The following is a 22,762-nucleotide window of genomic DNA, read 5'->3' as shown; positions in this document are numbered from 1 at the left end:
AAGTGTCCAGTGTCCACAAGTGTCTGCAGAAATTCAAAATCTCCCCTGTCCTATAGACGCCTTGTACCTTGTTTTACATTACTATATAGTTTGTTGGATTTTGTCTACATTTCTACCAAAAATGAGGAAGGCTGGTGGAAGAGGCAGTGGAATTGGGCGGGGGTTGGCAGCTGGTAATGATGGTGTTGGTGGTGGATCTGATGGTAGTGGCAAGAGCAAAATAGGACCGAATGCAGGAGGTGCTGAGCCTGCGTCATCGTCTGGCTACATAAGGCCTCGAACGCTTAGTTTTCTAGGAGTTGGCAAACCGCTTTTAAAGCCAGAGCATCAGGAAAAAGTTTTGTCTTACATTGCTGACTCAGCCTCCAGCTCTATCGCCTCCTCTTCTTCAGTTGTAAAAAGTAAAAGCACTGAGTCATCATTGGAGGCTCATGTTCATGAACCACACCTTTCCTTGTGTCCTTCACCCCAACCAAGATTGAAGGATGACGCAGGCCATACTACTGATTACTCCATGGAGCTGTTTTCACATACCATGCCTGGATTATCAAGTGAAATGGTGAATTACCCAGGCCAAGATGAATCTGACATGGAGTGCACTGATGCACAGCCGCTGATGGATGATTCTGCTGGTACATTCACTCAGAGCACTACATTGTCCTCGCAGTGTACAGAGCCAGATTCTGACCCTGATGAGACTCAGGTGCCCCTTCCCGCACACTATACCACCATACACGGTGACACAGAGGAAGGTGCACATGACATAGAAGAGGAGGTGATGGATGACCCAGTTGTTGACCCAGATTGGCATCCATTGGGGGAAGAGGGTGCTGCTTCCAATAGCTCAGATGAGGAGCATCCACAGCAGACATCGACATCGCAACAGCTGTTATCTGGCAGGCCCGGAGCACTCCAAAGACAGGTTCCAAACATCAAAAGAGTTGCTGGACAGCTTGTCCAGAGGGTCAAAAGATCACAGCGTGCTAGGCCGCAAAATGTCTGCCAAAGTAGGAAGAGTGCAGTGTGGCACTTTTTTGAACAAAATCCTCATGATCAGGCCAAGGTTATCTGTAAGAAGTGCGCAAAGACCTTTAGCCGAGGGAAAAATCTGAAAAATTTGAATACCAGTTGCATGCTTAGACATTTAACCAGCATGCACTTGCAAGCGTGGACACAACACCAAACCTCAAGTGCCACATGTGCAACTGATCACAACGAAGGTAGTCAGCAATGCTACATTGTTTCCCCCACTGTAAGCCCACCGGTTAGCACAGCAGCAAATGTTGAGGTGTCGTTGCGAGGCCACAGCAGTCAGGGAATCCCACTGTTATATCAACGAAAGACTGATTCTAGGCCATCAGAAAGAACACCAACTCATCACCATCATCAACCCTCTCTCAGTCCGCCCTGTCCATCGCTACTTCCACCATATGCAGCTCTCAAGTCCAGCTCACCCTCCCAGACACTATGAGTAGGTCAAGAAAGTACTCAGTCTCTCATCCGCGTACACTGGGTTTGAACGCCCACATTGCCAAACTAATCTCGTTTGAGATGATGCCCTTTCGGTTGGTGGAAAGCACAGCTTTCCGCGAACTCATGGCCTATGCAGTACCACACTATGACCTACCCAGTCGCCACTTCTTCTCTCGCAAAGCCATCCCAGCCCTCCACCATCATGTGAAAGACCGCATTGTCCATGCACTCAAGCAGTCAGTGAGCGGAAAGGTGCACCTCACAACTGATGCATGGTCCAGTCGGCATGGCCAGGGCCGTTACGTGTCCATCACTGCGCACTGGGTTAATGTGGTGGATGCAGGGTCCACAGGGGACAGCGGTGGTGGGACAGTGCTGCCTAGCCTACGGTATAGGAAACAGTTGGCTGTAGGCGTTCGACCCTCCTCCTCCTCCTCCTCCAGAAGCGAAAGCTCGTCCACAGAGCGCAGTCGTACGAGCACTCCATCTGCAGCTGCCACTGTTGCACACGATGTGTCCCCCTATCGAGCAGCTAGTGGAAAGCGTCAGCAGGCTGTGTTGCAGATGATGTGTTTGGGCAACAGACACACCGCCGAGGTGCTGGCCGAGTACTTGAAGCGGCAAACTGAGTCATGGCTGGGCAGTGTACATCTTGAGGCAGGCAAGGTAGTTAGTGATAACGGCCGTAATTTTGTGGCAGCCATAGCCCTTTCAAAACTCAGCCATATACCTTGTTTGGCTCACACCTTGAACCTGGTGGTGCAGTGCTTCCTCAAAAATTATCCGGAGTTAACAGCCCTGCTCCAGAAGGTGCGAAGACTGTGCGCGCACATCCGCCGGTCGCCTGTACACTCCGTTCGTATGCAGAAGCTGCAGCGATTGCTCCACCTTCCCAACCACCGCCTCATTATCGACATTGCAACAAGGTGGAACTCCACCCTGCACATGGTGGAGCGGCTGTGCGAGCAGAGGCAGGCCATAATGCATTTGTGGGAGGATACACAGCCAGGCACTTTGAGAGCAGACATGGAGTTGACAGGTGTGCAGTGGTCGAAGCTGAAAGACCTCTGTAAAGTCCTTCAGTGTTTTGAGGAATGCACACGGCTGGTAAGCGCAGACGACGCCATCCTAAGCATGAGCATCCCATTTATGCGTCTGCTCATGCAAACTTCGACGCACCTTAAGGAGCAGGCGTCTGCAGCCAATGTTGATGAGGAGGAAGAGGAGGAGGGAATCCTTGATGACATTCAGCCATTGTCTGCTCAGGGACCTCTCCTGGACAAGGTGGAGGAAGAAGAGGAGGATGATGATGGGGATGATTACTTAGGGGAGGAGGATGCATCTCGTGGGGCAAGTGAAAATGTTGGCGTGGCAAGGTCTGGTACAGGGTTTGTGCGTGACTGGAGGGATGTGGATTTGCCAGAAAGTGCTCCTCCAACCAGCACTCGCAGTGCATCATTGACACCGGGAACATTGGCCCACATGTCAGATTATGCCTTGCAGATCCTAAAAAGGGACCCCCGCATTGCCAAAATGATGAACGATGACGACTACTGGTTGGCCAGCATCCTGGATCCACGCTATAAAGGCAAATTACAAAACATCATGCCACAGGAGAACCTTGACCTAATATTGGCTAATAAACAAGCAACTCTGGTAAATCGGTTGCTTGAGGCATTCCCAGCACACAGCAGCGGTGATGGTTCTCACACGAGCCGTACGGGCCGGGGGCAGCTTGGCAGAGGTGTTCGTGGTGCACACAGCAGAAGTGGCGTTGGAGACAGTGGTTTCATGACAATGTTGTGGACTGATTTTTCAAGTACCGCTCACACAACTGGTAATACTGCATCGATGGAAAGTGACAGGAGACAGCAGTTGTCAACTATGGTTACAAACTACTTTTCCTCCCATATCGATGTTCTCCCACACAGGTCATTCCCCTTTGACTATTGGGCCGCTAAACTGGACACCTGGCCTGAATTGGCACAATATGCCTTACAGGAGCTCGCTTGCCCAGCTGCAAGTGTGCTATCGGAAAAAGTCTTCAGTGCAGCTGGATCAATCCTGACAGAAAAAAGGACCCGTCTGTCAACCCAAAATGTGGATGATCTAACCTTCATTAAAATGAACCACGCATGGGTTTCCAAGGATTTTGTCCCACCTTCCTCTGATGACACATAGGGTGACAGAAAAATGGCTTGCTTTGGTCCACCTCTTCCTGGGACTTGACCTATTTCACCTTTTGCATCAGCTGAATGTCCAACATCAACATATGCCACTTTCTAAAACTCCCTAACTGTGCTGCCTAGCCCCCCATGGCCGGGGTCACCACCTAGCGCACAACACCGTGCGAGTGCCGTTGCCCTGGACAGGTGGGTAGGCCGACTCTTGGGCGCGGGCACTGGTACAGGGTCCTTCATAGTGCAATCAAGTGTCTCTGGCGGTGGTGGTGCACACCCGCCGTCAGACACACCGCCGTACTATGAGGGGCCCAGTGCCAGTACCGACGCCCACGAGTGGGCCCCCCTTGCTTGGGCAGGGCCCCAGCATTTGCAATCTTTACCTCTCCCTGCTCCTCCGCTGTGTAGTCTGGGCCGTCAAATCCATACTGTGCCTGACACTGTCTGAGCCTGCCTCCTGATGTATAGACATATATTTTGAATGTGTACGCTATCCATACATGTTATCCGGGGATACGGTACCCTTTCTAACCTTTGTGCAATCACGTGCATTCCATACTGGGCCTAACACCATCTGAGCCTGCCTCCTGAGACATATATTTTGAATGTGTACGCTATCCATACATGTTATCCGGGGAAACAGTACCCTTTCTAACCTTTGTGCAATCACGTGCAATCCATACTGGGCCTAACACCGTCTGAGCCTGCCTCCTGAGACATATATTTTGAATGTGTACGCTATCCATACATGTTATCCGGGGATACGGTACCCTTTCTAACCTTTGTGCAATCACGTGCAATCCATACTGGGCCTAACACCGTCTGAGCCTGCCTCCTGAGACATATATTTTGAATGTGTACGCTATCCATACATGTTATCCGGGGAAACAGTACCCTTTCTAACCTTTGTGCAATCACGTGAAATCCATACTGGGCCTAACACCGTCTGAGCCTGCCTCCTGAGACATATATTTTGAATGTGTATGCTATCCATACATGTTATCCGGGGAAACAGTACCCTTTCTAACCTTTGTGCAATCACGTGCAATCCATACTGGGCCTAACACCGTCTGAGCCTGCCTCCTGAGACATATATTTTGAATGTGTACGCTATCCATACATGTTATCCGGGGATACTGTACCCTTTCTAACCTTTGTGCAATCACGTGCAATCCATACTGGGCCTAGCACCGTCTGAGCCTGCCTCCTGAGACATATATTTTGAATGTGTACGCTATCCATACATGTTATCTGGGGATACGGTACCCTTTCTCACCTTTGTGCAATCACGTGCAATCCATACTGGGCCTAACATCATCTGAGCCTGCTTCCTGATGTATAGACATATATTTTGAATGTGTACGCTATCCATACATGTTATCTGGGGATACGGTACCCTTTCTCTCCTTTGTGCAATCACGTGTAATCCATACTGGGCGTGAGAACGGCTGGCGAGCTGTTAAGCAAGCTACAGCACCTGTGGTTTGCACACGTAAGTTTTTCATTTTTTCAGGAATGACGGTTAGGCCTAATTGCGGAACTGCGGTTGACCTGCACTTACTGGGAAATCATTGTTCGCGGGTAATAATTGTAATCAGTGATTCCCATCACTAACGTTGTTCAGCGGGTTATCTGCACCTGTAAGCGACAAATGCTGGCCTTTTCAGTGTAGCGCACATGCAGCCACGGACATGTAAGGGCATGACAAGTTATTGGCCAATCTCATGTGCCAGAGCCTCACGTGTCCCTCTAGTAAGCCGGACTCGGACCGCGGGGCATGACGGAGTCTCGTTCGTTAACGGAATTAAGCTTGCAATGTGTGCATCTGTTCTGTAGCTGGCATGGTTGAGGTTTCCCAGGTGGAGTCGAATTTAACCGTAGGCTCCACTCCTGGTGGTGCCCTTCTGGACATTCCTTTAAGGTTCAGCTTTGCAACCATACTGCCCACGTAAAACAAACACTTTGCCTTCATGAACGCTGTTTGGAGGGTCTTGACTCGTGGGAATAACACCACCCAATCAGTTAACCTGCTAGAGAGATCCTTCGTTGCTCCCAAGCATGACATCACACTCCCTAGGAAGAAGGTAATGCCACTGTGGCGACTGTACTCCTGGGGGCGACACAAGTGCACTGATGCCCAGCTACTGCTCGATGAATCTGCTGGTACATTGACCCAGACCACTACATTCCCCTCGCACGCTACACGACCTGAATCTGACCCTGATGAAACTCAGGTTACCCTTCCCATATACAGTTCCATCTTACGCGGTGACAAAGAGGAAGCTGCAGATGAAAGTGCAGGTTCGGCCCACCCGCCATCAGACACACCACCGTACTATCAGGGGCCCTGTGCCAGTGCCGTCGCCAATGAGTGGGCCCCCCTGCTTGCCCAGGATCACAGCACTTGCAAAGTTGAAATACTGTGCAGTGAGATGGAAGATGGGGACGACGAGGAATCCAGACAAGTACAGGGATTCCCTAGCGAGGAGACTTATTTGATTGGTTTCAATGTTGGGACAGCAATTTTTGGGGAGCACTATACTCTGGAGAATGATAGATGGGGCCCACCATACACTGGAACATTCCAAAGGTGGACATCAGACACTGGAGCAGCATTTACAGGGCCCATTATACACTAGAGCATTAGAAATGGGGCCCATTATGTTTGGAGCATTATTTGGGCCCATAAGACAGTGGAGCTTCATCCATGGGGACCAACATATACTGTAGCATTATGTGGAGCTCATCATATACTGTTTCAAACATTATATGGGACCAATGATTCTGTATGGAGAAATAGATGGGCCTCGTCATGAGATGTAAAAAGTGAGGTATTTTTCATTGTACTATACCGCTATTTCTCTGCCGTATCGGAGCATGATGAGTTGTGGTATGTGTTAAAGGGGCGCTCTTTCGCCCAGGGCACATGAAAACCTGCAGCCAGCCCTCCCCCCCCCACAACTTCAGCCAAATAACCCCCATTTTTCAGTGCGTAACTTGTATTATGAAGATAATTAAGGTTGACAAGCTTAAGTAAGAAGAATTGATGCTTTTGGCATTCAAATGGGCACTGTAGGTGTGTTTCCTGTCCTCCTCTCACTGCCGACTTTTATTCCCCATTGACTTACATTGGGTTTCGTGTTTCGGGACGACCCCGACTTTTCCCTATAATTGGCCGATCTTGCTCGACCCGACTTTTGGAAAAGTCCGGTTTCACGAAACGAAACGCGACCCTAAAAAACCAAAAGTCGCTCAACTCTACTTGTGAGCATAGGTGACAAAAGACAGAGCGGAGTAGCTATTACTTGGCATCGAGCAGCAAATCTCATGCTGGATAGCACCCGGTCAAGTGCAAGTGGAATAAACAACAATACTTCTAACATTGTGACTGCACTACATTTTTCCAGTGTATAACATGCTCCCTGTATGATGCACATTCTAAATTTAATCTTGCAAAATGTCTTAAATACAATTTCTTAAATAAATTTCAATATAACTTTACAAGAGATTGTATAAATCTCCTGTAAAGTTATATTGCTATCAAATTCAAAGTTATTATGGGTGAGGATGGTATAAGCTTTGTTGGTATTTAATCCATCCTGCTATATGATATTAGAGTACAAAGATTCCACATCCATGGTAGACAAGATGGTTGCTTCTGTTAAAGGACCTATTGCTGCTAGTTTATTCAATAGGTCAGTTATGTCCTTAATGTATCTGGGTGTATCCTTTACCAGGGATTTATGAACACTCTTTACCTATCCAGAAACTGCTCTTTCTACATCAATTAAGATCAGGATGTATTACATCCATTTATGGGGGCATTACAACCATGGATCAGGCCACTGGGACAATAAAACTTTCAGCCATTATTCTTTCTGTGGGATTTTCATCCATTCTTCCATGGAAAATTCTTCCAGCTTTGTATGATTGAGATTTCTGGGTCATCTTACATTTATTTTGAGGTCTAGTCAGTCACAGATTTTCAATGATGTTCAGAACAGGGGACTGCAAGGGCCATTGTAAAACTTTCAGCTTGCACCTTTTGAGATAGCCTATTGTGGATTTTGATGCTTGTTCAGGATCATTATCCATTTTTGGATGCCAGCCTCTTTTCAATTTCAGTTTTTTATAGATGGTGCTATGTTTGCATCAAAAATTTGCTGAAATTTCATTGACTCCACTCTTTCCGCTACCCAGTAAATATTCCCTGTGCCATTGGCTGCAACACAATTTCAAAGCATAATTGATCTACCCCCATGCTTAATGGTTGGTTGGATGTTGTTTTTCTGAAATTCTGTGTCCTTTTTTCTCTCCACACATAGCTTTGGTCATTGTAGCCAAATAGTTCTATTTTAACCTCACTGGTTCACAGGACTTGTTTCCAAAATGCATCAGGCTTGTTTAAATTTTCTTTTGAATACTTCTGATGCTGAATTTTATAGTGAGGATGCAGGAGAGGTTTTTTTCTGATGACTCTTCCATGTCTCTGAACAGTAGAGCAATGTATCACAACTCCAAAGTCTGTTAAAGGTCTCTTGCAGTCAAGGGGCAATCCTATAAGCAGGTCTCACTAAAATTTTGCCTTCCAGACCTTATCTTGACTTCCACTGTTCCTGTTAACTGTCATTTCTTAATTATATTTCGAACTGAAGAAAGGGCAACTTGAAAATGCTTTTCTATCTTCTTTTGGCCTTCTTCTACTTTGTGAGCCTCCACCATTTTAACTTTCAGAGTTCTAGGCAGCTGCTTAGATGAACCCATAGCTGCTGCTTTTTGGCACAAGGTTAGAGGAGGCTGGGTTTTTACAAATCTGGAAAATTTGCATCACCTGGCTTTTCCTAACAATGATTCTGCCAGTGTTGGCCCTAGACAAATAAGCTTTTTCTTCCCTGTCGAAGTTCACCTGTGTGATTGCTGCCACTGGCACCTCCAATTCCGCTGTCAATAGAAAGCCACACACATCTCCAGCTTGTCCATTGAGTTCTATAGCTATACTTTACTGCTGCTGGGAACAGTACTGTGTACATAGTAAATGAACCGGAAACTGCTCCCAAAAAAAGATAATATTTGCATGGCTTTTTAAAAAGCCATTGCTTCTTCACTTTCAAAAGTGTAAACATGTTGCTGCGACATAAAAAGGGATCATTTGGAAATAGATTGTTAAAAAGTAATGAAATGCACCTAGGATGGAGTAAACCTATTGCTGCATATTCCTTAAATGGGAGTATACTCGGGACTAAAGAACAGGAGAAGGATTTTGTTATTCTGCTTACAGGTAAGCTGAGCGGCAGTCTTCAAGGTCAAGCAGCAGCCACAAAAGCAAACAAGATTTTAGGGTGTATAAAAATAGAGATAAAATCCTGCGGTCACCTTTATAAATCACTTGTAAGACCGCATCTAGAATATGGGATCCAGTTTTGGGCTCCATATTTTAAAAAGGATATTCAGAAGTTGAAGTCATTTCAAAGGCGGACAACTTGATTATTACAAGGGATGGAGGGTTCCTCATATGATGAGAGGTTGGAAAATTTGGTCTTGTTTAGCTTAGAAAAAACAAGTCTCAGAGGAGATCTCATTTACATGTATACATATATGGGTGGTTAGTACAAAGGACTTGCACATGACTTATTCGTTCTAAAGGCCATACTTAGGATCAGGGGGCATCCATTACAGGGGGAAGAAAGGCAATTCCGGCACCTAAATAGGAAAGGGTTCTTTACAGTTAAAGCAGTCAGACTGTGGAATGCCCATCACAAGAGGTAGTAATGGCAGACACTATGACAGCTTTTAAAAAAGGGCTGGACGAATTCCTCAGTATACGTAACATTGTGGGTTATAGTTAAATTAGTGACAAATGTACAATTGGTGGAGAAAGGTTGAACTTGATGGACTTAGGTCTTTTTTCAAGCTATGTAACTATGCGACTATATTGCTTCTTCATTTTTCAAACAGCTTACCTGTTGCTGATCAAAAAAAAGATAATTTTTGGATCGCTTGTTAAAAAGCATTTGCTTTTCATCTTTCCAATTAGCAAACCTATTGCTGCTTCCAAAAACAGTTAATTTTTGGAACACTCGTTAAATAGTTTCATCAGATGGGAAATAGGTAAACTGTTGCTACTCTCCAGACAAGAATAATTTTTAGACCACTGCTTGTAAAAAAAACCCCATGTTCACCACCTGTGCTCCTAAAAGAAAAATGTTTTAGAATTTATTTTGTTTTAAAAAGCTTATAAAATCCAAGAGTACAGTGTGTTATTAAACAGGCTGTTGGTTACTACCACCATTTACCATCTCTCTATCCATAGCAATAAATGATGAGGTCACTTTGACATTACTAAGGCCGTGTTTGTGATAAAGTACTTGCATGTAGTGCAATAAAGTCGGTGGAGACCTCAGAGTTTTACACTTGTCTTTTTTGGGCTATTGCAGGCTTTGCAGTATTGCAATGAATGGTGAAACGATTTGCTGCTAATCTATTTTTTTGAATAATTCCTCAAAGCTGGCAAATTTGAATTTTAAAAAATCCCATAATCTCTAATCCACATATACTGTAATTACTTTTGTATTCAAAAGATCCAGTATGTGACATTAATTAAACAACTAGAGATGTACCGAAATGTTGATGAACAAAATGTAAAGTCAACTAGTATTCAATTTGTTGAAGTTGAGTTACCACTGGTATCATTGATCCCCTTCTCGGTTGAAATAGTACTACTGTTATTATGGTCAACTCTATACCTTATGTTATAGTATGGTTTTTATGGTTGTATACGTTATATTATAGTATTGGTTGTTTGCACTATTGTCTTGTAAAATTTGGCCCCCAAGTTGGAATCTGGCTTGGATAACATATGAACAAAATTGATATGTTTTCCCCATTTTACAGATTAGGAAACATCAGAAAATAAAGTATATTGACTTCTAAGTGAAGAAAAATTTCTTTGATATTATATTTTAAAAAGTTTCTTATGATTGCTTGTACAATTGATTTAGGCAAAGTTTGTTCAGACTGCAGTGACCACTTAACTGTGTATTTTTGTTTGGTAAATTCAACTTTTAAATTACTGCCATGATATCCCACCATAAATTCCCAGCATCCTTTGCAGTGGTGATGTATCTTTCAAAATCATGGATCTTGTATTCTATGGTGTCAAAACTTTGCAAAATTTGAAAGATACCTGTATGAGGTTATACGTAGAATATTGATAAACCATAGGACAGGTCCAGATATGTTAATGTATCTTGGGAACTATAAGACACACATTTCCCCCAAAATATGGGAGGAAAATGGGGGTGCGTCTTATATTCTGAATGTAGCCAAATTGGGGGAACAGCCTTGGTGGTGGAGTGGAGTCACAGAAGGCAAGGTCGCCACTGCAAAAAGCTTGCTTCAGCAGGAGTGGGGCTATGCTGTGGCCCCCAGGCTGGGAGGAGCGAGTGTCCCGATGGTGGGCTCCATTAAAGTGTCTGCCGGAGGCTGCACATGCGCAGATTGAGACCTCCTCTAGTCATTGAGCCGAGATCTCAATCTGCGCATATGCCGCTCCCAGCGGACATTTTCCTGAAGCTCACTGCCAGGAGAGCAATGTGTAGAGCAGGAACTTGGCTCTTGCCTGCACCGCTGACATATTTATGAAGCCCACCACCGGGACACCTCCTCCACACAGCACCCTACTCCTGTCGCCGTTGGCTTCTTGCAGCAGAAACTCTGCCTCCTGTGACCCTGCTCCACTGTCGCCGGCCTCCCAGTAAGCTAAATTTGGACTAAAATGGACCTCAGTATGACACATAAAAAAAAATCCTATTTATACCCTCAAAATTTGTGGTGTATCTTATGGTCTGGTGCATGTTATAGTCCACAAAATACAATATGTAAAATCAAACATTCTGTTTCTAAAAACGCAGATGTTTCATCAGTATTGTCATTTGTGCTACTGTTTAGTACATCAGTTCACATCTGTATCACATCTGTTTTTATACACCAACAATTACAACATTTTACAAAACCAAATTTAGTTTCCTATATTTTTTTTTAAATCAAAGCATTTATATTCAACAGAAACATTTTCTTACAGATTAGTTGTCGCAAAAATTACAGCAAAGCGATAGGTCCAACAATAACAATTACAGGATTTTTCCTCTCTTTTAGCAAAAGCTAGGTAGACAGCTGCAGGCTGATATTAATAGCCTAAGAAGGGGCCAGGGATATTGGCATCCTCCCAGACTAAAAACATCATCTCTCAGCCACCCCAGAAATGGCGCATCCATAAGATGTGTTAATTTTGCATTTAGCCTCACTCTTCTCAATTGCCCTTGTACAGTGGCAAGTGGGGTTATAGTTGGAGGATTGATGTCACCTTTGAATTGTCAGGTAACATCAAGCCCGTCTATAAGACACCCCCATTACTAACCCCATAGTGATATGGTATAAAAAAAACACACACCCAGAATAAAGTCCTTTACTTGAAATAATGACAGACTCCTTTCTTAAATCTAAATTTAACCATACTCACCGAACGCCTACTCCACTGAAGCCAATGTCTCCTGTAAATGAATTAAAATAATAAACAACAATTTTCCTCACCTGTCTGCGAACAAGATAATACTAATATCCCACGACGATCCTGATGACTTTGAAAGCAGTGACTGCTCTCAAGGACAGTCGCCTACACACTGGCAAAAGAGGTAACCGTACAGCAGTGGCGCCATGAGATTTTACAGAAGCCGGCATTTGATTTAGCGGCTATTCTGCTATGTAGAACTCTATGAAATATAAATATATATATATATGTGTGTCTCAATGACATGTGTGTGTATATATATACTGTATATATATATATATATGTATTCTATGTGTCTATATCTATTCTTTCTATTCTTTATTAAACATATCAGTGTGATTTTACTGTATCGCAAAATGAATTGCTGGCTTTTCTTAAAGGACACCGGTGCGTATTTCTCGCAAGTCACATTTGTGGTTCGTGTGTAATCCGATTTTTTCTCACATCCATAGACTTGCATTGGCGAGTCGTGTCCTATAATCGGTGCCAATCACAGCATTCTGCGATTTTCTCAGCCCGATTAAAACAGCCAAGAAAAAATCGGATGATGTGAGCTGCCCCATAGATTAAAATTGGGACAAGTGCAATGTGATGTTTTATCGCATTGCACTAGTCCATTTTTCTCGCTAGTGTGACTCCGGCCTTAGTCCTATATCGTTCTGAATTCCTCAAATTTGTCTTTTGGATTTGGTTTTGTCATCATATCAGCTGGCAAGTCTCGCAGTAAATAAACTCAATTATGCCACGTTCTATCAAATGACGCAGGAGATAATGTTTAATGTCAATATGTTTGGTTCTCACATTGATCTTCTCACTGCATGCAAGTTTAATGCATCCTTGGTTGCCTTCATAAATCACAGTCGATTGAGTTGATGGCTTACCAAGTTCGCCTAATAATTGGTTTAACCAAATGACCTGTTGACTTGCCTGAGCTGCAGACACTTACTCTGCTTAAGTATATAACAAGGATACAGACACTTGTCTTCTACTAGACAAAGAAATTGAACTTTCTCCAAGTTTGAACAAATAGCCACTTGTTGATTTACAATTACAGTGAAGGAAATAATTATTTGATCCCTTGCTGATTTTGTACGTTTGCCCACTGACAAAGACATGAACAGTCTATAATTTTAAGGGTAGGTTAATTTTAACATTGAGATATAGAATATCAAAAATAAAATCCAGAAAATCACATTGTATAAATTATATAAATGTATTTGCATTTTGCAGTGAGAAATAAGTATTTGATCCCCTGCCAACCATTAAGAGTTCTGACTCCTACAAACCAGTTAGACACTCCTAACCAACTCGTTACCTGCATTAAAGACAGCTGTCTTACATAGCCACCTTTATAAAAAGACTCCTGTTCATAAACACAATTAATCAGTCAGACTCTAACCTCTACAACATGGGCAAGACCAAAGAACGTTCTAAGGATGTCAGGGACAAGATCATAGACCTACACAAAGCTGGAATGAGCTAAAAAACCATAAGTAAGACACTGGGTGAGAAGAAGACAACTGTTGGTGCAATAGTAAGAAAATTGAAGAAATACAAAAAGACTGTCAATTGACATCAATCTGGGGCACCATGCAAAATCTCACCTCGTTGGGTAACCTTGGTCATAAGGAAGGTGAGAGATCAGCCTTAAACTACAAGGGGGAACTTGCTAATGATCTCAAGGCAGCTTGGACCACAGTCACCAAGAAAACCATTGGTAACACATTACATCGTAAAGGTTTAAAGTCCTGCAGTGCCCGCAAGGTCCCCCTGCTCAAGAACGCACATGTGCAGGCCCATCTGAAGTTTGCCAATGAACACCTCTATGATTGTGTGAGTGATTGAGAGAAGGAGCTGTGGTCAGATGAGACAAAAATTGAGCTCTTTGCCATTAACTCAAACCAGCATGTTTGGAGGAAGAGAAATGCTGCCTGTCTGTTAGGCGTCGGATTTCTGTCACTGCACAGTGAGACTCCCGAGCCTTACTTCCAGCGGTCTCCCATTCCTCTCCAGCCGCAGAGGAGTTTGCTCAGCAAACTCGTCAGTCCAGGCGCTCTGCCCAGACCAGCTCCGTGGGTTTGCTTGCTGCTGCCACCTCTGGCGCAGCTATGACAATACATGCTGTTCAGCAGCGAGATTCTCCAGGGACTAAGTCCCCATGTCGGGCCACTGAGCATGCCCGTGGAGTGATCTCCCATTGGAGGTAGAAGGTCACGTGCTCAGGTCCTGCTCCTGTTCGGATTGGCCCATCCGAGAAGCGAGGAAGGTCCTGGACGCGCGCGGCTATAAAAGGTTCGCACGGCCGCTCGGCCATGCGCTAGGATAAGTCTGTATTTATAGACTATGTGGAGTGAGTGTTAGATGCACGCATGAATGTCTCTGGTGAATGACTCATTAAGAAACCCCTACCCTTGATATGCATGTGTTGTGCAGCCTAGCCTGCTAGCGCCCAGGCTTAGGCGTAGGTAGGACAGAGGTTGAGTCAGGCATCAGTCCTCACCAGGGACTCGGCACGCCTCAGTGCACGTGCTTCATAGCCAGCGTCTATAGCAGCGTTTGCGGCAGCGACGCTGCGCGTTCAGTGGGTCTAGAAGGACTCTAACCCCGTGTCCTTGGGGTAGACTTCTGTGGACGTACACTGTGCGCTCTTTTGGCCAGGCTCTGTGAGCTTAACAGGCTCCGGCTTTTACGTTCAGCGGTTGTGTGGCTCTGTGCATTAACAGAGTTCGCCCCTGTTTACATTGGGTGACATAACCCACGTGTGACTGGTTTCACACAGCTTAATTCTTCCATTACTTAGCAGCAGTGTACCACCTCTGCACGGTGGACCCCGGGCTGCGAACGCACCTACTATTATTGTATAATTTGGTGCGTTCCGCCTGCCCTAATACTGTGACCCAAAGAACACAGTCCCCCACTGTCAAACATGAAGGTGGAAACATTATGTTTTGGGGATGTTTTTCTGCTAAGGTCACAGGACTACTTCACTGTATCAATGGGAGAATGGATGGAGTCATGTACCATAAAATTCTGAGTGACAACCTCCTTCCCTCTGCCAGGACATTAAAAATTGGTCGGGGCTGGGTCTTCCAGCAAGACAATGACTCAAAACATACAGCTAAAGCAACAAAGGAACGGCTCAAAAAGAAGCACATTAATGTCATGGAGTGGCCTAGCCAGTCTCCAGACCTTAATCCCATAGAAACCTATGGAGGGAGTTGAAACTCCGATTTGCCAAGCAACAGCCTCAAAATCTTAATGATTTAGAGATGATCTGCAAAGAAGAGTGGACCAAAATTTCTCCTGACATGTGCGCAGACCTCATCATCAACTACAAAATAGTCTGACTGCTGTGCTTGCCAACAAGGGTTTTGCCACGAAGTATTAAGTCTTGTTTGCCAGAGGGATCAAATATTATTTCTCACTGCAAAATGCAAATAAATTTATATAATTTATATATGCAAATTGCCTCTTCAGAAAGAAAGAGGACTTTTACTCTACAGCGCCACCTATTGGTAGTAGCGATCCTACAAGTCACAATCAACCCTTTAACGAGTCTTGTAGTATGACTTAGGATACAAGCCAAATCAGAATCTCAATTTGCAGACATGGTGTTTCGAGCTGTTGGCTCTCGTCAGTGCAAAGTATGAGATCTGATTTGTTTTTTATAATGAGATTTTCTGGATTTTATTTTTGATATTCTATCTCTTAATCTTAAAATTAACCTACCCTTAAAATTATAGACTGTTCATGTCTTTGTCAGTGGGCAAACTTACAAAATCAGCAAGGGATCAAATAATTATTTCCTTCACTGTACTTAAGTCACTAGCTCAGTCTGCATCCACATAGCCTGTGAATTTTAGATCTCATGTTCCAGATATCCTTAAATTTATGTCTTGAGTCTCTTTCAAATATCAAGGAACTTTTTAATGGCATTCCAGTGTTTTTGGCATGGTTTTTCCATATATCTGCTGAGAATTCCAATTGTTGCTGCAATATCCGGTCGAGTTATAGCTCCTATGTATAGAAGTGCTATCACTGCCTGTGTGTTTTTCTCATTGTTAGGTAACAGATCATCTTCTTCCAACTTTAACCCCTTACCGACCAAGCCATTTTGTAGGTTAAAGACCAGGCCTTAATTTTGAAATCGGACCACTGTCACGTTATATGGTTATAACTCTGGAACGCTTCAGCGTATCCCGCTGATTCTGAGATTGTTTTTTCGTGATATATTGTACTTCATGTTAGTGATAAAATTTATTCGATATGACTTGCGTTTATTTATGAAAAAAATGGAAATGTGGCAAAAAATGTTAAAATTTTGCAATTTTCAAACTCTTAATTTTTATGCCCTTAAATCAGAGAGATATGTCACAAAAAATAGTTAATAAATAACATTTTCCCAGCAAAGAGGAAACAGATAAATGGCATACTAGGGCACACAAATCACCACATTAACAGGCGGAGCTATTTATCTGAAGTATTGCGGTATATATTTCAGTCAAAAAATGGAGGTGCTTGCATGAAAAACATGAATATTTCAATGTGAAGTGAAAAAAGGAGAAATATGCAGCACTCACTGATATAGCTGGACCCGTAGAAGCAAGTAATCGCGAAACGGCCGTTGTCCGGCACCTCCCTCCCCTAGCATTCCTCTAACGTCCTGCATGTCCACATATTTATTGATGAAATTTATGTGAAATAAAGACGCACAGATTTTCAGCTATATCAGTGAGTGCTGCATATTTTTCCTTTTTTCGCTTCACATTGATAAATAACATTTTCCAGATGTCTACTTTACATCAGCACAATTTTGGAAACAAATTTTTTTTTTCTTAGGAAGTTATAAGGGTTAGGCTGGTTTCACATTAGCGCATTTTCAGCGCGCGCACGGCCGGGGGTAGCTCCGCCCCCGAGCCGGCTCTCTGCCCGGCGTGCTCGCCCCTTGCTTGTAGCGCCGCCTACTAGCGGACAGCGGCGCCTGCGATCGGCGCACCCTATCTTTAGCATAGGGTGCGCAGATCGTGCGCAGGCCGTGCGCTAGTTGCGCTTTGACCTGCGCTGCGCACTTTTGACGGTGCGCCGTGCGCGCCAAAATCCGAAAAGTTTGATTTTGGCGCGCACGGCGCACCGTCAAAAGTGCGCAGCGCAGGTCAAAGCGCAACTAGCGCACGACCTGCGCACGATCTGCGCACCCTATGCTAAAGATAGGGTGCGCCGATCGCAGGCGCCGCTGTCCGCTAGTAGGAGGCGCTACAAGCAAGGGGCGGGCACGCCGGGCAGAGAGCCGGCTCGGGGGCGGAGCTACCCCCGGCCGTGCGCGCGCTGAAAATGCGCTAATGTGAAACCAGCCTCAGAAGTTGACCAGCGATTTCTCATTTTTCCAACAAAATTTACAAAACCATTTTTTTAGGGACCACCTCACATTTGAAGTGAGTTTGGGGGGTCAATATAACAGAAAATACCCAAAAGTGACACTATTCTAAAAACTGTACCCCTCAAGGTGTTCAAAACCACATTCAATAAGTTTATTAACCGTTTAGGTACTTCAAAAGAATTGAAGCAATGTGGAAGGAAAAAAATGAACATTTAACTTTTTTTCCCAAAAATTTTTATTTGGACACAATTTTTTTATTTTGTCAAGGGTATCAGGAGAAAATGAACCACTAAATTTGTTGTGCAATTTCTCCTGATTGCACCGATACCCCATGTGTGGAGGAAGACCAATCTTTAGGCGGACGGCAGTGCTCAGAAGAGAAGGAGCATCATTTGAGATTTTGAATGTCAAATTGGCTGGAATCGAGAGCGGACGCCATGTCGCGTTTGGAGAGCGCCTGATGTACCTAAACAGTGGAAACCCCCCACAAGTGACCCCATTTTGGAAACTAGACCCCCAAGGAACTTATCTAACAGTGTGTTGAGCACTTTGAACCCCCAAGGGCTTCACAGAAGGTTATAACATAGAGCCATAAAATTAAAAAATCATATTTTTTCCACAAAAATTATCTTCAATGAGCTATAATTTTTCCATATTTCGGCCGACAGAGTCATGTGCAGGCTTGATTTTTGTGAGAAGAGCTGACGTTTTTATTAGTAACATTTTCGGGCAGATAACGTTTTTTGATAGGCTTTCTATTCTTATTTTTCTGTTCATTTTTTGAATGAACAAAAAACAGCAATTTAGGAATGCTTTTTTTTTCCCCCTCCATTCCGCATATGGTAAAATTAGTATGGCAGCTTTATTCTTCGGGTCACTACGATCACAGCGATACCTCATTTATATCTTTTTTTATGTTTTGGTGTTTTTTACACAATAAAAACTTTTATAGAAAAAAACATTTTTGTATCACTTTATTCTGCGAGCTATAACTTTTTTATTTTTTTGCTGATGATGCTGTATGGTGGCTCATTTTTTGCGGGACAAGATGACGTTTTCAGCGGTACCATGTTTATTTATATTCGTCTTTTTGATCGCGTGTTATTGCACTTTTTCCAAGCGGTATGATGATACTGCTTGGAAAAAGTATAATTTGCTACTTTTTTGTGAGTTTTTCACGGCATTCACTGAACGGGTTAACTAGGGTGACACTTTTATGGATGGGATTTTTACGGACGTGGCGATACCAAACATGTATTTTTTTTGTTTATTATTTTTTTTTTTTTACATAAAAATGTGTCATTTTTAGGGGATTGTTTAGGGAATTTTTATATTATTTTTTAATAATTTTTTACACATTTTTTTTTTTAAATGTTTTTTTTTACCTTGTCCCTTTATGGGACTTTCACTTTCGCTTTCACTTTAGGTATAATACATTACAATGCTCAAGCACTGTAATGCATTATACCAGTGCTGAGAGCGGCTGACACCATGCTGTGAGCATGATCTCACCAGCTCTCCATAGGTAAATGACCCGGAGGTTGTCAAGACACCTCCGGGTCATCATGGCACAGGTCGGGCCCTGCGACCTGTGCCTTCCCTCTCTGAACGCTGCGATCACGCTTGATCGCAGCAGTTAGGGAATTAACAGTCAGGGGCGGTGGGGGCTCCGCTCCTAGCTGTCAGTGCAGGACGCTCAGCCACTGCAGCGCTGGGCTCCTACACTGATCAGGCAAGGAGAAGCTCAAATTTCAGCTTCTCCTGCTGATCAATGCTGTGTTTGGTCTGTCAGATTGACCGACCAATCACAGTGCTGTGGGTGCAGGGACCAAGTGCAAGGGTCCCTGCCCCCCTTCCTGTGCCTCTCAGCTGTCATAGACAGCTGTCGGCACTGAACTGAAACTGCGTGTTTACACGCAGTGACAGTTCAAAGGCAGAACATGCAGAGTCCGTCATGGTGCTGAAAGTTACCTCCTGCCATGACGGACTGTGCATGTCCATAGACATTAAGGGGTTAAGTAGGATGGTTCCATTGGCGTTAAAGTACCTTTGGCTTCAAACATTCCTAATTGATTCAGAATTGAGTTGATTTTTGCTCCCTGGTTTAGAAGAAAGTTTCCATCATCTTCCCTTTGGACCAGGATTCCTTGATAATATGTCTTATCTCCAAGATCTTTAGATTAAAATTGCTGATTCAGATTTCTGTTTCCTCTTCATGAACCATAATTACATGGTCAACAAGTAACAGAATATGCATCCACTTTCCATCTGTACATTTTGTATATAAACACAGATCTGCTTGACCTCTTTTAAATCCTTCTTCCAATACGAGTTTGTTCACTTTGGTGTTCCATGTTCTAGTCAATTGCTTAAGACTATTGAGAGATTTTTGTAGTTTGCAAGCAAGATTATCTTCACCCTCTTTGATATAATCCTGTCAAGTACAAGTCCTCTTCAATGTCACCATTTAAAAAGGCAATTATGACGTCCAAATGTCTTTCAAACATGTTTTGTACAAAGCTATAGCCCAGTGATCCCCAACGTGTAGCTCAGGAGCCACGTGTAGCTTGGGAGCCACATGTGGCTCGCAGGCCTGTGATGTCTGGTTCGCTGCTGTCTGCCTGCTTGGTGCATTAGCACCAGGTATAGCATTGGCTGCCATTACACCGGTAATAGGGGGATCTGGGTGTCACTATCGTGAGTGGGACAGGTGCTTTAGCACCAGGCCTAGCAAACACCTAGGAAGGACAGGTCTTCAGATGGTGACTTATGAGTAGAAGAATATATCTGGATGGGCATATAGTGGCATTGTGTTTGCAGAGGTACATTAAGTACTAAACTGGACATAGGGTGATACTGCCAGATAGAGGGGGTGCTTGAAGCTGGGTGTGTTAGCATGGTAGGAGTGATTGATGTACGAATATCAAATGAGGATAAGGTGGGAGTCTATGGATGTAAGTATTCTGCCCCGATAATAGGGGCTCTTGGTGTAACTGTGGGAGGAGGGGGTTCTCTGGATGTGGCTCACGACCCTCTTTCAGACCTGAATGTGACTGTCAAGATGAGAAAGATTGGGGAGCACTGCTATAGCCATTAGAGTCCTGAATGTGGTCTGCTTAGCAACTGGAAAAAAATGTAGCTTCATAATCTTCACCATATTTCTGAGAACATCCTTTTGCAACTAATCTTGCTATAAATCTGTGAACATTGTCATCAGAGTCATCCATTTACATTTGATTGCTTTCTTGCCTTGTAGTAGTTTGAGGAGTTTCCAAGTTTGAAGCTGATGAAGGGACTTCATTTCCTCTTTAGCAGCATTAATGCACTTCAGTGCTTCATGGACAGGTAGTTGTTGCATCTCGTCCCATGACTGGGGCTCTGACTCAGGCAGTGTTTTGACAAAGTAATACATACATTTAGTTGGTATGCCCATGTTTGATCTCAACGATCTCCTAACTTCAGGTTCACCTGATTGTTCTGTTTCTGCTTCAGTGGTTAAAGAACCTAACCAAAATTCTACTTCCTTTTTCTTGTTATTTTGAAATTATGACTGAGATTGTTACTGCTTAAGCTAGACTACCGGTATGATGTCTTGAAACCTGAAAGATACAAAATTCTCATCAATCATTACATCTTTGCTTATTGTGACGTTCATTTCTGGGTGCAGAATTCAACATCCTTTCTGGGTTTTACTGTAGCCCACCATGATACAATCTTTTGCTAGAGATCCCCACTTGGTACGTTTTTCTTTTGGAATATGTACGAATGCTTCACTTCCAAATATTCTTATGTGTTGCACTTCTGGTTTCTTGCTGTTCCTTTACGCAAATGGAGTTTTCTCAGTAGCTTTACCAGGTAGTTTGCATTGAACATAGCAAGCTGTTATGATTTCTTCACCGAAATATGTTGTTGGCAAATCCTCGTCAAATAGAGTACTTCTTCGACTTTAACAAAGTGTCCAGTTCCTTCTTTCCACTACACCATTTTGTTCAGGACTGTATGGTACAGTGATCTGATATACTATTCCATTTTTCCTTAAAATGCTTTGTGTCAGGCTGGTTTCACACTTGCGTTTTTTTGCGCTGTATTTTAGCGCTAAAAAACGCATGTGCTTTTTTTTCCTATATTTTGCATGGGATGCGCTTATGTGCGCATACACATGTGTTTGTATGCGTTTTTACGCGCATGCATTTTTTTGTGGTGTGCGCTTGGGCGCACAAAATGCATCCTGTTGCATTTTTTGGGCGTCCGACTTGCCTTAAAAAGATGCATGGGCGCGCAATGCGTTTTTTTACAGCAAGACACCCATTGTAAGTCTATGGGTGCGCATATGTGCACATTTGGCATGCTCATGTATGCGTTTTTTTGCGCATGCGTTTTTTTGTTGACCATTGGTTAGACAATGGAAATTAGGGGTTTGGGTTAGAGTTAGGGTTAGTTAAGGGGGTTTAGGGTTAGGGTTAGGGTTTGGGTTAGGGTTAGTATGGATTGGTTAAGGGTTAGGGTTTAGGGTAAGTTAGGGTTTAGGGTTAGGGTTGGGGTTTGGGTTAGGGTTAGTAGGGTTTGGTTAAGGATTAGGGTTAGTAGGGTTTGGTTAAGGGTTAGGGTTAGGATGGTTTGGTTAAGGGTTAAGGTTAGTATGGTTTGGTTAAGGGTAAGGGTTAGGGTTAGGGTTAGTAAAGTCATGGTTTGGGTTAGTGTTAATCCTAACCCTATCTTGATTTTTTTGGTGAGGCCAACTAATGTTGGAAAAAAATGCAAACGCGGTAAAAACGAACTAAAAACGCATACAAACGCATAAAAACACTGCGTTTTTTCATGCATGTGCATAAAAATGCTTGAAAAAAAACGCAGCATTTGTATGCATTTGTATGCGTTTTTTCCATGCGTTTTTTTGCTGGAAAAACGCGCTGCAAAAAAAAGCAAGTGTGAAAGTAGCCTTATTACTTGTATATTCAGTTCCATTATCTGCATGCAGAATTTTGGGTAGTCTCCCAAATTTGTTATATGCTTTAGCAAGATGTACTGTATTTCAATTTTCTCTGGAACTTCATCTTTGCTGTGAGGCAGATGGACAACTGTATATCTTGAATAATCGTCAATAAATGTGAGAAAATATCTCTTCTTTCCAGGAATTTGAGTACTCAATAATACACACAAATATTT

At 43.5% G+C, this 22,762-nt stretch overlaps 1 protein-coding gene across 1 annotated transcript in view; it reads left to right on the top strand.

Moving 5' to 3' along the window:
- Positions 1–22,762, top strand: part of VIT (vitrin) — a 292,734-nt gene that overhangs the window by 103,131 nt on the left and 166,841 nt on the right. The window lies entirely within an intron of this gene.

This window comes from Dendrobates tinctorius, unplaced genomic scaffold (genome assembly GCF_039654945.1).
Source record: "Dendrobates tinctorius isolate UK_male_01 unplaced genomic scaffold, ASM3965494v1 ptg000250l, whole genome shotgun sequence".
NCBI lineage: Eukaryota > Metazoa > Chordata > Amphibia > Anura > Dendrobatidae > Dendrobates > Dendrobates tinctorius.
This window is presented reverse-complemented; position numbering and strand designations above follow the sequence as displayed.